This window comes from Dipteris shenzhenensis, chromosome 15, assembly GCF_047967505.1.
Source record: "Dipteris shenzhenensis isolate YYH24624 ecotype China chromosome 15, Dip_SZ_1.0, whole genome shotgun sequence".
NCBI lineage: Eukaryota > Viridiplantae > Streptophyta > Polypodiopsida > Gleicheniales > Dipteridaceae > Dipteris > Dipteris shenzhenensis.
The window spans coordinates 24,208,552-24,223,158 of NC_141610.1; positions in this window are offsets into that span (position 1 = coordinate 24,208,552).

Sequence of the window (14,607 nt, forward strand, 5' to 3'; positions counted from 1 at the left end):
TGTTCACGCGAAGTGGGTAGGTTGCAAACCAGGTTGCATGTGAGACTTTGAATTAGGTTCACGTGTAGCAGTTTTGGAGGGGAAACTTGGTTGCTGCCTGAGCCCCTCCTCTTGACTAGGGGCTAGGAGAAAAACGTGGTTGCTGGTCAATCTTGACAGGGACAGTGTGGTTTGCAAACCATCCCTCCCACGTGAACAGGCTGTTATTGGTATAATTGGACTTTGGTCAATGTAATGAATTTCTGATCTCCATCAATACTTATGCCATACTTCTAGTTAGTTAGCCATGAGTGTAATCCTGATTTCCAATATGGATGTAATCTTGATTAACAGTAATCTTGATTTCCATATGTTAACATACACATGCATCATACGGGTATGGAAGTATGATGGGAGTGTGGTTCAGCCTTTGGGGCTGAATCATATGTGACCCTAATTGTACCAAAAAAGAAAAACATTGTACACATTTTCATTGATAAAGAGCTACAAAACTTTTGACTTCAAAGTTCAAAGTTCAAACTTGTAATATATTTAAAGTCATGATTCATGGAAGAGTCCGGGACCAGAGTCATTTGGATCTTGATACATAGTGATAGATCAAACTTCAAACTCGTATTAATTTTAAGGTCACGATTCATGGAAGAGTCTAGGGACCAGAGTCATTTGGGTTTTGATACATAGTGATAGATCAATATTACACCAAACATCATGATTAGAAAATTGAAAGTAGCCTTTGGTACTACACTAAAGTATCGAAGGCAAGTTGCAAAACATCATACAAGAAATGGCTTCTTCTTGCCAGAGGTTGCCAGAGTCGAGAAACAAAGCTGAAATGTATCACAACGGATGAGTCTAAAGCCTCAAGCTGCATCCTCGTCATCATCAGTATCAGTGCCCTCCTTCTCCTCCTCCTCATTATTATCATTTCATTTGCGTCGCCATGGGACTCCAAAATACTAGAGTTGCTTGAAGTTGTAGCAACATCCATCCATCTTGTAACTAGTGGTTGGAATCTCTTCTCCCTCTATAGTCTCTTGCAAAGCAAGTAGCCTCTCATCATCCTTCTCCTTGTTGATCATTTTCAAAGTCAATTCTATCTTCTCAAATTCCCTTTACTTGATTTTGGAGATGAGACACAAATTAGTCTCTCTTGCAAAGTAAGTAGCCTCTCATCATCCTTCTCCTTGTTGATCATTTTCAAAGTCAATTCTATCTTCTCAAATTCCCTTTACATGATTATGGAGATGAGACACGAATTAGTATGGGTGTATACTAATTTTTATGTATTCTTTGGAAGTAGCCTATTCCTTCTTTTGGTATGGATAAGAGAGAAGATGCTCAAATTCATCTTACAAGGAGAAGCACGTGTGCCTTGCGAGAGCAATCGAATAGCCAACTGTTACAAATTTGGAGTGTGAGCCCAAAAGGTCTCCTACCATCCCTTGGTGCATCCTCGTATCATCCTTAGCAATTGTCCAAGCAAATGTGCTTAACATGGACTTGTAAATATCTAACTAATCAATTAAAATGCCCTACCTCTCAATATCATCTTCTTGTACTGCTTTATGACATCCATACACCCATCATGCACCTTCTTGTCACCATTTGAATTTCTCTCTCCAAATAGAATGGAGAACAAAAGCTACTGCATGTACTGGAGAGTGCACCATATCCCACCTATTAATACACAAGGCTTTACTTTGAAGAGTCTATCCCATCCATAGTTTGTATCTTCTCCACCATTCAATCAGTGAGCTCATATACAAGTCCCATGGTAGCCCTTTCTCTATCAACCAAACGAAGGATCTTCAAAATAGGTGCACATATCTTTACAATGACTCTTGCTTCTTGCCAGAATGAAGCACTCCAATACAATGGAAGACACATGTTGTGTTTTCATAGTGCTTGACACTTCACTCACAACCATACGGTTCAATCCATTGTAGAATCTCTCGTCCAACAAGTTTGCTAACATGATAAACATTAAAGCAAACTGAGTTTGTGCAGGTTTCACCAATTCCTTCTTTTGCTGAAAGTTCTATACAATGCTAACATGGTGTGCTTCCAAGTAACAAATGTCACAATCATATTGGCATGTGCTAAGAATGGCTTCACCGATGCAAGTTGTCCCATGTCTTCAAACAAGGTCCTCAAACAAAAGGTCAAAGCATTGGCATGTGCATCTAGGTTTCCATTAAGTCATCTTATATTTGTTACTCATTGCTTAAGTACATATATTCTTGGCATCTTGCTTGGCATAAGGCTGATGTCAAATAGATCTAGGAAAGCGAGGTTTCAGTTATCTCTCAGCTCTCTTATAGGATCTATCACTCCTAGCTTTCACTCTCCCACTCACGCAATAGCCCTGCATTCCGGTGGACAGCACAAGTCTCTCCCTTGCCTTGTAGAAGCGTCCTACATCGTCAGTGTGGACAACATCAAGGTCTTGGTATTGGTCGGCATTGCCTCTAAGATCTTTGGGTCTGCTATACATGTGCACAGTGAGCTCTTCAAAAGTGCATTTCCGTGCTCACTTGAAGAGTGTTCTTTGTATTTCTCAGTTCTCCAAGTAACAAGCAAATTCTCCCCTGATTGGGAGAGGGGGCCCTCAGTGGGTACAGGGACCCAGTCGGTTGTCGACTCCACTCTCTCTCTACCCTCATCTCCTTTCTCTCTCTATGGTGTACAATGCTAATTCCTCACTAAAGGTTTAAAGAAGGTCTTGCTGTGAATTACACGATCAGATTACCGTTGCATGTTACATTGGTATCAGAGCTGGTATTGTCAATTACATTCGCTTTTGTGGTCTTATTGTCACCACTCTCTGATCAGGTCGACCTGCTTCATCTCTAGATTTGGGTGATGCTTTTGGGGTCCTCTGGTCAGCACATTCTTTGTGCAAGTTGACCTACTTAAACTTTAGTTTTGGATTGTGCTTCTTTCTCTTGTTGCCACTCTTTGAACTGGCCACGACTTGCCTTAACTTTAGATATGTCGAAGGGCATGGTTTCTAAGGTCTTTGTGTTTGTTCAAGGCTTGGGGTAGCAGATCCATGCATGGGCTACAATGTGCGCTGATGTTCATTGTCTTCCCATTTGCTTATCTTGCTTGATAGTCTTTGGGAGGGACATGAACTGTCTTCTTCTTCCCTTTTGATATTGGAGGGATCGCGCGCTCTCTCTCACACACACACACACACACACACTTACTATCCCTTCCTCTATTGGTTTGGTCACTTGCTCATTAGTTCTTACCCCGACAACCTGCCCCCCGCCCCCCCCCCCCCCCCCCCCACCAAAAAAAAAAACCCCTCTTTCAATTTCTCCCCCTAGTATTTCCCTCTTTTCACCCACTCTCCATTCATTTCCCTTCTTAAAATTTCCCCCTCCCCCCTTTTTTCCCCTTTATCGTCTTACTCTATTTATTACTTTTTAATTTCTTTAAAATTTTTTGTTTCTTTTATCTTCCCTTATATTTCATTTTCTCCTTATTTCCTTTAATCCAACTTTTATTGCTCTTTCCTTTTATTTTAAAATTTCCTTTTATTTTTCTTCTTAAATGGTCTCCGTAAGTTTTCTTCTTAAATGCTCTCGATTTACTTCTTCTTCATGATTTTATCTGTCATTTGACCATAATATCCCTTGTTTTTTCTAAATTCTCTCTACACACTCCCTCTCTCTCTCTCTCTCTCCCTCTACATCTTTCTCTCTCTACTCTTTTCCTCTCTCTCTCTCTCTCTCTCTCTCTCTCTCTCTCTCTCACTTTCCATGTTACGTCTTTTTTCTCTCTCGAATTCCAAAAAGACCCCCCTTCCCCAAAATTTTAACCTATTCATCCCCTTCTATTAATAATTATTCCTAATCTATCTTTATTTTTCCCTAATTTTACTTAACTCTCTGTAAACCCACCCCCCGAAACCAAAGCTGACTCTCTCGGACTCTTTGACTACTGGATCCTAGCTACTTCCTAACCCCTAACCTTTCACCTTTCTTCCTAACCCCTAACTTGACTAATACTCGCCACCTCCCCAACCCCTCACTCGACTAACGTTTACTCTTCCCCCCCTAACTCCACTAATACTTTCCACCTCCCAACCCCTCACTCGACTAACGGTTACTCTTTCCCCCCCCCCCCCCCCCCCCACTTCTTCTCCCCCACTCTGACTATATATTCTCCCCGACCCGCTAGTTTCTTCAACCCCCGACTTCTCTAACTACGTCACTCCCCTCACCTATTTAAGCTTCTCTCTCCCACCTGCTCCTACTCCCTCACGACCCCCCGGCTATCCTGCTGCCCCGGCTATCACGTTGCCCTCACGCCCATACACTCTTTATGGGTCTTTGACCCTCTGGCTCTGGACCTCGGTGTTGCGGCGCCAGCCCACTTCTCCGCACTATCCCTGCCCATGTCTTCTGGAATCTAGAGCTTTGGACCACGGCCGCACGTATGCTGTGACCCGCGCCTCGTGCGTATTACTCCATAGGTTCCTTAACCTTTTCTTTCCCCCCCTTTTAATTCTTTAACCCCCCTCTAAAACAACAAAGCCCCCTCCCCCTCTCTCTATCTTCTCTCTATGTCTTTTCACCCTCCCCTTCTCTAAAAAAATTTTATACTTCGTTTAAAAGTTACCCCCCCTCTTACTATATCTTTTCTTTTCCTTTCTTTTTATATCTCCCCCCCCCCCCCCTTTTTCTGAAAGATCTCTCTCTCTCTCTCTCTCTCTCTCATCCTTTCTTGGTCTAAATTTCTCAAATTCCTAATAAAAACCCAATTCCTCACTCTTCCTACACCCCTTAACTTCTCCCTTTGTTCATCATCTCACACAAGCAAAAATCCCCCTTGCTTAGTTTGTCTTTTTACCTTCCCCTTCCCTTTAGAATGTATCACCCTCCCCCACTTTGATTCTTCAATTGTTAGTTCCCAAAATATTGTTTAAAACTTCTCTTATATATTTTTCCACCTAACCCTTCTATTTATTACTTTTTTTCTTTTTGCTTTTTCCCCTCTACCCAAGACTCTTTCTTTCTTCCTTAAATTTCCCCCCCTTATTTCCCCCACTTGTCTATAATTCCCTTACAATAGATTACCCTCCTAAATTAACCCTTTTTTCACCTTACATTTTGTTACATCGAGCATGTTAAGTATATGGCAATGCTTCTATTTTATTGTGACCCTGATAACAAGGGAGGGGTGTCTATGACACATGTCTTCCCAATTAAAGTTAAGCTGGTTCTTATCATGTTTGCTTGTTGGATGGTGACAAGTAGGCAGACTCCGCTCTTCAATAAAAGTGATGCTTGCCAAGACTTATCCAAGCTCAACTTCTATACAGTTTCCACAAAGTCATTTCTACAAAAGGGCCCACTGCTAATTTCCGTTATAAACAGGGATTCACAGACTTGTACAAACTTTTTCGTTAATGGAATTAGTCCTATTTCATTGTCTAGCTTCGCTCTTTTCTCTTTTCACTATGCAAAGGGGTGTTGTCAAATCTTCCACACACAGGTCGTTTCCTTTGCAACTCTGGACGGTTACACATAGTACAGTTAAGTTATTAAGGCCATTTTGGCTTCTTGACTCCTGCTTTAGCAATATCTAATTGCATATCTTGCTTTGTATACTTAGCATATTAAAAAATTCAAATCCTATATGCACATTGGCAATATTGTCATGTATGTGCCTTCATGGTACAAAACCATACAAGGCAGAACGTACATCTACATTAAAAAAAACTTTCATCTAATCTTAGGTATAATCATATTGATATTAGGCATTAATGCTATGGGGGCCAATCCACAAGGGTTCCACACTTTCATTTTGAAGACCAAATTTACTAGCCCACCTTTCCATGAGAACGCGAGGAGTTGAATCTCCCAACAGTGGTTACTCATGTAAGGATTGTAACCTTCAGTTGATCCATCAAAATACACCCCGGTGAGTTCAAATTATTTGGCACCCATGTTTACATTTTCAACCTTTATAGCAATAGAAGAGATAGTAGGCTTATCTGTCTCCCATAAAATGCAGCATCTATTTTGATTGCATATCAGAGAAGGAGGATAAACCACTTTACCAATAGAGGTAGAAATGAAAGGAATATCTTTTTACATATATTCAGGGAGGTTAACCATGTCTACCCACACCAGGAAACTATATCTTTTGACCCTGATAATTTTTGGTAGGAGTCCAAGGTAAGACATGTACGATCTACATGCCAAACACAAATGGTAATGCATCAAGTAATATATTATGATGTTTAGGATTGATACAAAACACACCCTTGTCCTTTCAAAGGAGCTTTTATCCAATTTGCAACATCATCACCTCTGAAGGCATCTTCCCTGGGAAAAATATGATAACTATATTCTTCGAGTACTTTCAACTAAGAGAAACAATAGAAATCAAAACAATTCTAGTAGGTGAGATATGGTAGAGTCTTGTCCCATTGCATATGGCTTTGTTGAAAATCTTCAGGTAGTACATCATCAACATATTGTGTATCTAGACCGGCATGAGTTGCAAAATTCTCACTTTCAGCATCCATATGTGCAAAGTTGCCATTTGAAGCATCAATATGTTGACATTTAGGTTCTTGAGAAAGATCACGTGAACCATAAGCTTTGCCAGTAGTAGTAGCTTGTAGGAAAAATGATGTAGAAAGAGTAGGGAGGTAGGGAGGCAAAATGTAGGGGAAAGAAAATCCTTAAAAGGGGGTAGGTGCAGGACACTAGGGAGATTTGAAGGGCTAAAACATAGCCAAGGAAAACCTTAGGAGAGGTTGCAGCTTAAAAGGAGGCCTTTAGGAAGGCTACAACAAAGGAAATGCCTATGTCTAGCTTTTAAAAAACCACCGGTCAAAAGACGACCACCAAGGCCTGAGGGGTAACTTCCAAAAAAGCAACAAAACTAAAACCTATAATCAAGAAAGGGTCATAGGGGTAGCAAACTATGTAAGAACCTTTAGTGGCTCATGCAAGGCAGCAAATCCAGGGGTAAAAAGGAAAGAAAAAAGAAAAACCCAAAAAGTCAAATAAAAAAATGACTCTAACAAAATGCAAAACGGCGATGCTGATGGAAAGCAAAAATAAAGGAAAAAACTACTGAGAGAAAAACACCACACAAAAACCCCAAAGATCAAAGACAAAAATGACTTCGATGAAAAGAAAAATGACAGTAGAAAGCAAAGCAAATTTGTATGGAAAGAAAAAAGCTAAGTAAAAACCACTACAAGAAAAACACTGCATAGCAACTAACAAAACCCTTGATCGGCAAAAGAATATAGACAAGTGCTCAGCATGGTTACCAAGACGACCACGAACTTGAAAAGCTAAGAAGGAAATTGATGTAGAAGTAGTCAAAAAGCTTTGTCGAAGAAAGGCTGCACAATGACAACTAGCCTTCCTTGCACCTCCATCAATGACACACACACACACACACAGACATAGACACAGACACACAGACACACACACACACACACACATATGCACACGCATGCACGCACGTGCACACACACATTCTATTATTACTCCCCCTTCCCTTTATTACCATAATTCTGACCCTTGCCTATCTCTATTCTCATTTCCTTATTCTAATTCTATCCTCAATATCCTCCCCTGCTCTCTCTCTCTCTCTCTCTCTCTCTCTCTAATTACCCCTCCTCTCTCTAACTACCCCTTAGTATCTTTCCCCCTCTCCCTCTCTAACTACCTCCTTAGTATCCCTTCCCCCCTCTCTATCTATCCTTTCCTCTCTCTCTCTCTCTCTCTCTCTCTCTCTCTCTCTCTCTCTCTCTCTAACTACCCCTTAGTATCTTTCCCCCTCTCTCTCTCTAATTATCTCCTTAGTATCCCTTCCCCCCCTCTCTATCTATCCCTTTCCCCCTCTCTATCTATCCTTTCCTCTCTCTCTCTCTCTCTCTCTCTCTCTCTCTCTCTCTCTCTCCCCTCTAACTACCTCTTAGTATCTTTCCCCCTCTCCCCCTCTAACTACCTCCTTAGTATCCCTTCCCCCCCTCTCTATTTATCCTTTCCTCTCTCTCTCTCTCTCATTTCCCCTCTCTCCCCAACCAATCCTCACCTCCTCTTTCCCTAATGACTCCTCCACCCTCTCTCTCTCTCTCTCTCTCTCTCTCTCTCTCTCTCTCTCTCTCTCTCTCTCTCCTCTTTCCCCCTCTCTCTAACTACCTCCTTACTAAAAATCTCTCTCTAACTTTCCTCTCTCTCTCTCTCTCTCTCTCTCTCTCTCTCTCTCTCTCTCCCTCCCTCTCTCTTACTATCCTTTCTTCTATCTCTTTAAGTTTTTCCCCCTCTCCCTACCTAACTACTCTCCTCATCTAACTATCCCCTCCATTTTCGCACTCCCTAACCAATTTGTTCCCCCTCTCTCCCTAACTACACCTCTCCTTAACCTATCCTCTCCCCCTAATCTACCTAACCAATCTCTCTCCCTAACTATTCTTCTCCTCTCTCCCTCTCTCTAACTATCCTTTCCCCCTCTCCCTAACTACACTTCTTGTCTAATAACCCCCCTCTCTCCCCAACCAATCCTCTCCCTCCCTCTATCCCTAGGTACACTTCTACCTAAACCCAACCCAACCCAACACCCTCAGCTACTCTATAAACCCCCCCCACCTACCTCGACTCTTCCTCTTGATTGCCCGATTCCCCAACTCCTCGACTGCTCATCTACCTTCCGACTGCATCTCTCCTTCTATTTATATAGTCTCGTGTCACCTCTTTGCTTATGCCTCCAACTACTCACTAGTGTTGTTCGTGACTCCCTTGCTCTCCATTGTTATGACTAAATTCAATCATTTGAATCCCCCTTTACTTCTGCTACCATAGCATCTGCTCACCTTTGTGCTACCCTTCTTCATCTTCGCACCATCTCTTACAAGCCCACATGAGCCTTTGCTCTTCCACTGTGACACTGTGGCAAGATTTTTCCTTCATAGCCGTCGATAGATTCTCACATATTTTGATTGATTTTTCATGTCTCCTTAACAAAAGCTCTCGAATTGGATTTATACCTCCCCCTCTCTCCCCCTCACTGCTTATAATTTCTTTAATTAAATTGTCACTTGTCCCTTTCCTTTTTTACCCCTTTTACCCTTTTTATTAACATCCCTAATACTTAAGACTAATCCCGTACACACCCTACCATCTATAGGCCTATAATTATAATTATCTACTTTGTTTTTCCCATGATCCTTTAGTCTTGAGCCTTCTATATTATATTAATTTACACTCATTGTCTTATATGCTGCTAGCTAAAACTATAAATAGCTCATGTACTAACCTAACATCTTATTTCTTGATAGCCTATAATTTTATCCTTTTAACTCTTTGTTCATTCCTCTTTCCCTTCCTTTTTTGTTAAAAGAAAACAATTAAACTTCTTTCCATAATTTTCATTAATTTCCCCATTTTTTCATTTTTCATTCGTAATATTTTTTCCTCACAAAAGTTCCCTCTCTAGAATGCTTCAAAATTGTTTGCCTTTTATACAACAGTCTTTCCTTAAGCACACACTTATCTCTTTCCATAATTTTCATTAATTTCCCCATTTTTTCATTTTTCATTCGTAATATTTTTTCCTCACAAAAGTTCCCTCTCTAGAATGCTCTAAAATTGTTTGCCTTTTATACAACAGTCTTTCCTTAAGCACACACTTATTGTAGTTAGCTTCATCTCATACATTAAAATTAAACTTTATGAGTTTGTAGTTATATGATTATTTTTATTATGACCCCAATAACAAAGGGGTGTTTATGATACCTGTCTTTTTTGTTGGATGGTGGTAGGTATGTAGAATCTTCTCTTCAATAAAAATGATGCTTGCTGTGTCTTGTCATAGCTCAACATTTTGTGCAATTATGCATTCTATAGACTTTTGCAAAATGCTTACCTCTTGATGACCTTTTTTGTATAAGCATTAGTAGGCAACCACCTATATTTTGGAAAATTTTCATTAAATATAACAGTTTTCTCTTTTGAATCCATTGTCTATCTCCATATTGTTTTCATTTCAGTATGGAAAGGGGTTTTGTAAAGTCTTTTACACACATGCGCTTTGTGGGGGTTAAAGGTCACTGTGCCTTTACCCCGGTTATGTACAATACTCAAACACATATATAAATGAATGAAAAAGAAGATTAGGGTGGTTCTGCACCCACCAAAACTTGTGTGGCTCTCTGTTTCTCTCTCTCCCTCTTTCGTTCTTGCTTCTGTTGAGAGCACTCTCAACTGGTATCAGAGCCTGGGTGATCTAGCTGAGCGTGCGTGAATGCTTGAAGCTCAGCAGCTCTGTGGGAGGAAGGAGAAGCTCTGTGGGAAGCTTTGTGGGTGATTTTACTTGCATTCGAGTGTGTAGAGACCTTGGAGGAACCTTTGGAAAAGTCACTTTGGTTTTGCGAAGTGGTTTTGAGAGCCTGTTAAGTGTTTTCAAAGAAAAAGTCATTTTTTGAGCTTTTCCCTATTGGAAACACCTTCATTCTTGAATCTGGGATCATTTCATTAGATTTCTGACTCACTGTGTGAGTTTCTGCGTTTTTCTACCCGGGTGTTGGAACTCAAGTTTGGAGCAACCATTTGCAAATCTATCAGTTCTGGTGGACTCAGGAGGTTCTAAAACTTCTATGTTGCTCATCATTCGTACTCCGGTGGAGTTTACAAGCAGCTCTGTTTCGAAAAACGTTTTTCAGTCCGTGTGTTGGACCCAGTGATTAAGACCACGGTTTCCAAAACCGTCTGTCCCATTGCATTCCGGACGCCCAAAAACCCCTACTTGTCAGTTCTTACGCGATTCGGTGGAGGATTTTCAGAGTTATAGATCTCTGTGTATTCGATTTCGTCTCTCTATTATGCATTTTTCATTCTAAGGTTTTGAAACCTTAGATTTATGCCACATGGCAGTGGATAAGTGTTGACTCTCATTTCTCACTCATCGGTTGGGATTTTGGAGTTCCGGCAGAAGAGAGATATTTGCAGATTTTCTTATTGAGTCCGATTATGCAATGGCGCCCATGTTTTGAGGCATCTCAGGTTCTATTTTCAGTAGCGGTCATTACCGTGGGACTATGATTTCTTGAGCATACCTTATGCAGATCACTTTGGTTGTAGTTTGAGCAGTGTGCATTCATTTGTGGTGTGCATTGGGTTGTAGTGGATGATTTATAGGCCATTTGGATGCATTGCGGTCCTTATTGGATGCGCTGATAGGCCCAAATTGCCTTGTGGGATGCTATTTTTATGTACGCTTTGCACATGGATGCTATTTTATGCTGAGGGACAGCTTTGACACATTGCAGGTGATGCACTAATAGTGTTATGCTCTCTTGGATGAGATATTATTGATGCATATGCCCATGGACGGTGTTTATGCTTGAGCCATTTCGCACTTATTGGCATTTTGGATTGCCATTGCACTTGGCATTTTCTTTTGGGCTAGATTTGCTCATATGGATGCATAGTATATGCACATGAGTCAGATGCTTTGAGACATGAGTTTTGGTGATATTACACTCTATTGTGGCATACACATTTGGGTGCACCTGGTATTTGGTGTGATTCTCTCTTGTAGGCACTAGCATTTGGGATTTTTGCTTCATTTGCATCATGGCAGCCTCTTCCATGTCTGAAAAGGAGTTTTTTAGCATTAAAAAGATTGATGGAACAAACTTTTCTTTGTGGAAAGAACAAATAAGGGACGTGCTTATTCAAAAGAAGCAGATTAAACCCTTGGCAGGGATCGAAGCTAAGCCTGCAAATATGTCTGAAGATGATTGGAATGAGTTGGATGCATTAGCAAAATCTACTATTAGACTTCATCTTGCAGAGTCAGTTTATTTCACAGTAGTGAATGAGCAGACTACGAAAGATTTGTGAAAGAGACTGTGTGCCACTTATGAAAAGGAAACTGCCTCTAATAAAGTTTACCTCATGAAGAGATTGTTTGAGCTGCAGATGAAGGAAGGGGTCTCCATTGCTTCTCACTTGAATGAATTCAATATTATTTTCAGCCAGCTTCAGGCTTAGAAGATGAATTTTGATGCGGAGACTACGGCAATATTTCTCTTATGTTCATTGCCATCCTCATGGGATACCTTCCGTACAGCTGTCAGTAACTCTGCACCTGGTGGAGTACTAAAATTTGATGATGTTGTGGGTAGCTTGTTGGCCGAGGAGATTAGACGGAAGTCTATGCATGGCAACAAGCAGGATGTAGTCTTAAATGTGCAAAGGGGCAGATCACAGTTTAGGGGGAAGTCCCAAGAAAGAGGGAAGTCTCGTAGCAAATCCAGGGCACAGAACATTGAGCGTTACCACTGTGGCAAGAAGGGCCATATGAAAAACGATTGCTACAAGCTGAAAAGAGAGCAAAAGGATAACAAAAAGAATGCAAATTGGGTTGCAAATCAGAAGGAAGAGAGTCCAAGGGAGGACAAAGGAAAAGTGAAGATTGAGGAGATCAATGCAGTCACACATGATAGTGACAATGACATTCTCTTCATGTCTAGTTTATCTGCAGAGTTGCTTACCACTTCAAATGATGCATATTCCCAAGATTGGATTTTGGATTCTGGTGCTTCATTCCATGTTACTCCCCATAGGGAATGGTTCTCCACTTATGACAGTGGAAAGACAGGTTGTGTGCATCTTGGAAATGACTATGCATGTGACATAGTGGGAGTAGGTGACAAAGTTTTCTTTTGCAATTGGGTCTGCATTTGTTTTGAAACATGTGAGACATATGCCTAAGCTAACCAAGAGTCTTATTTCAGTGGGTCAGCTAGATGATGCTGGTTTTCACACCACTTTTGGCTTTCAGAGTTAGAAAATTCAGAAGGGCTCTATGCTTTTGGCCACGGGTGCCAAGTGTGGGACTTTGTATCCCTTACATGTCTCAGGGGTATTTGATCATGTTGTTGCAATAACCGAGCAGCCAAGCTCGGTTAGCCGGTATATGGCTAATCCAGGAAAGAGGCATTGGGAGGCATTTAAGTGCATCATGAGGTACATGAAGGGTACCAAGGAGATGTGCATCTGGTTTGGTAAAGGAGACATGCGTGTACTTGGGTACACAGATTCAGACTATGTAGGGCATGTGGATAGTAGGAGATCCACTTCTGGTTATGTGTTCACCTTTGCAGGTGGTGCAGTATCATGGATGTCTCGCGCACAGAAGTGCGTTGCTTTGTCTACCACAGAGGCTGAGTATGTTGCAGCCACAGAGGGTTGCAAGGAGGCTATATGGCTTGATTGGCTAGTGGGAGATTTGGGGACATACAAGTGTACCGTTATTGTATAGTGATTCCATGAGTGCTATTCAGCTAGCACGGAATCCGGTCTTTCATGCAAAGACCAAACACAGGTACCATTTCATCAGGGAGGTACTTGAGGACAAGCGCATAGAGCTTGTCAAGGTTCATACAGATGATAACCCTGCAGATATGCTGACGAAGAGTCTACCTAGTTAGCGGTTTGAGTATTGTCGTGCATTGATGGGCATTGGATAGTATGCTCACTGGTTGTTCTCCCTTAAAGGCACATTGTCCTTTAAGTCGGAGGTTGTGGGGGTTAAAGGTCACTATGCCTTTACCCCGGTTATGTACAATACTCAAACACATATATAAATGAATGAAAAAGAAGATTAGGGTGGTTCTGCACCCACCAAAACTTGTGTGGCTCTCTATTTCTCTCTCTCCCTCTTCCGTTCTTGCTTCCGTTGAGAGCACTCTCACGCTTTCCCTTGTAACTTCGGATGGTTGCATATAGTACACTTAATTCATTAAGGTCTCTTTTGGCTTCTTGACTCCTTTCTCTAACTTATTTTTCTTTCTAACTTTTTTCCTCTGTTTTTAGAAATATTCATGGAACATTTCGCTCCATTCAAAATCTCTCAACAACCCACTTGCAACTCCCTCTCCTACCTCCCAAGTGGTACTTACTTGCTTTCAACACCCTAAGTTCTTCGCATTTATTAGAACTCATGATCTCGAAGCGCTTGCTAAAAGTACTCCTCTACTTATCAAAGCACTCTCTCACAGTGACTAGATTAAAGTCCTAAAGTTCTCCCGTAGTGAAAGCGATGGTGCCCTTGCTAGGCTTCAGAAAGTTGCCTCCAATCTCATTGCCATTGATCTTAATGATACTAACACTTTGAATGAGTATCATTCTATTATCCCTAGTCTTGCCAATGATATCCTTGCCCTCAATGTTCTTTTCCTCTCCCTATCCCTGCTGGTCTTGCCCCTTCCAATAGCAACTTTAACAGTTTCATCAACCTTGATATTTTTGAAATATCTAGAACATATCATTCTTCTGAGCTATAGGATAGGCCCACACTTTCCTAGTTGCATCATCAATGAATGTCACATTGTATTTATCGCCTAATGACCATGTAGGCATGGGACCACATACGCCTGAATGCACCGGATCAATCCTTTCAAGCTCTTTCTTTCCCCTTTTTTTATGGGCTGATTTAGTTTACTTCCCATAGAGACAATGCTCACAAAATTCAAAATCAGAAAAAGTCAAATGCGGTATATAACTGAAATGGGATAGGAGTTTCATTCCACTTTGGCTCATGTGCCATGCCACAAGTCCT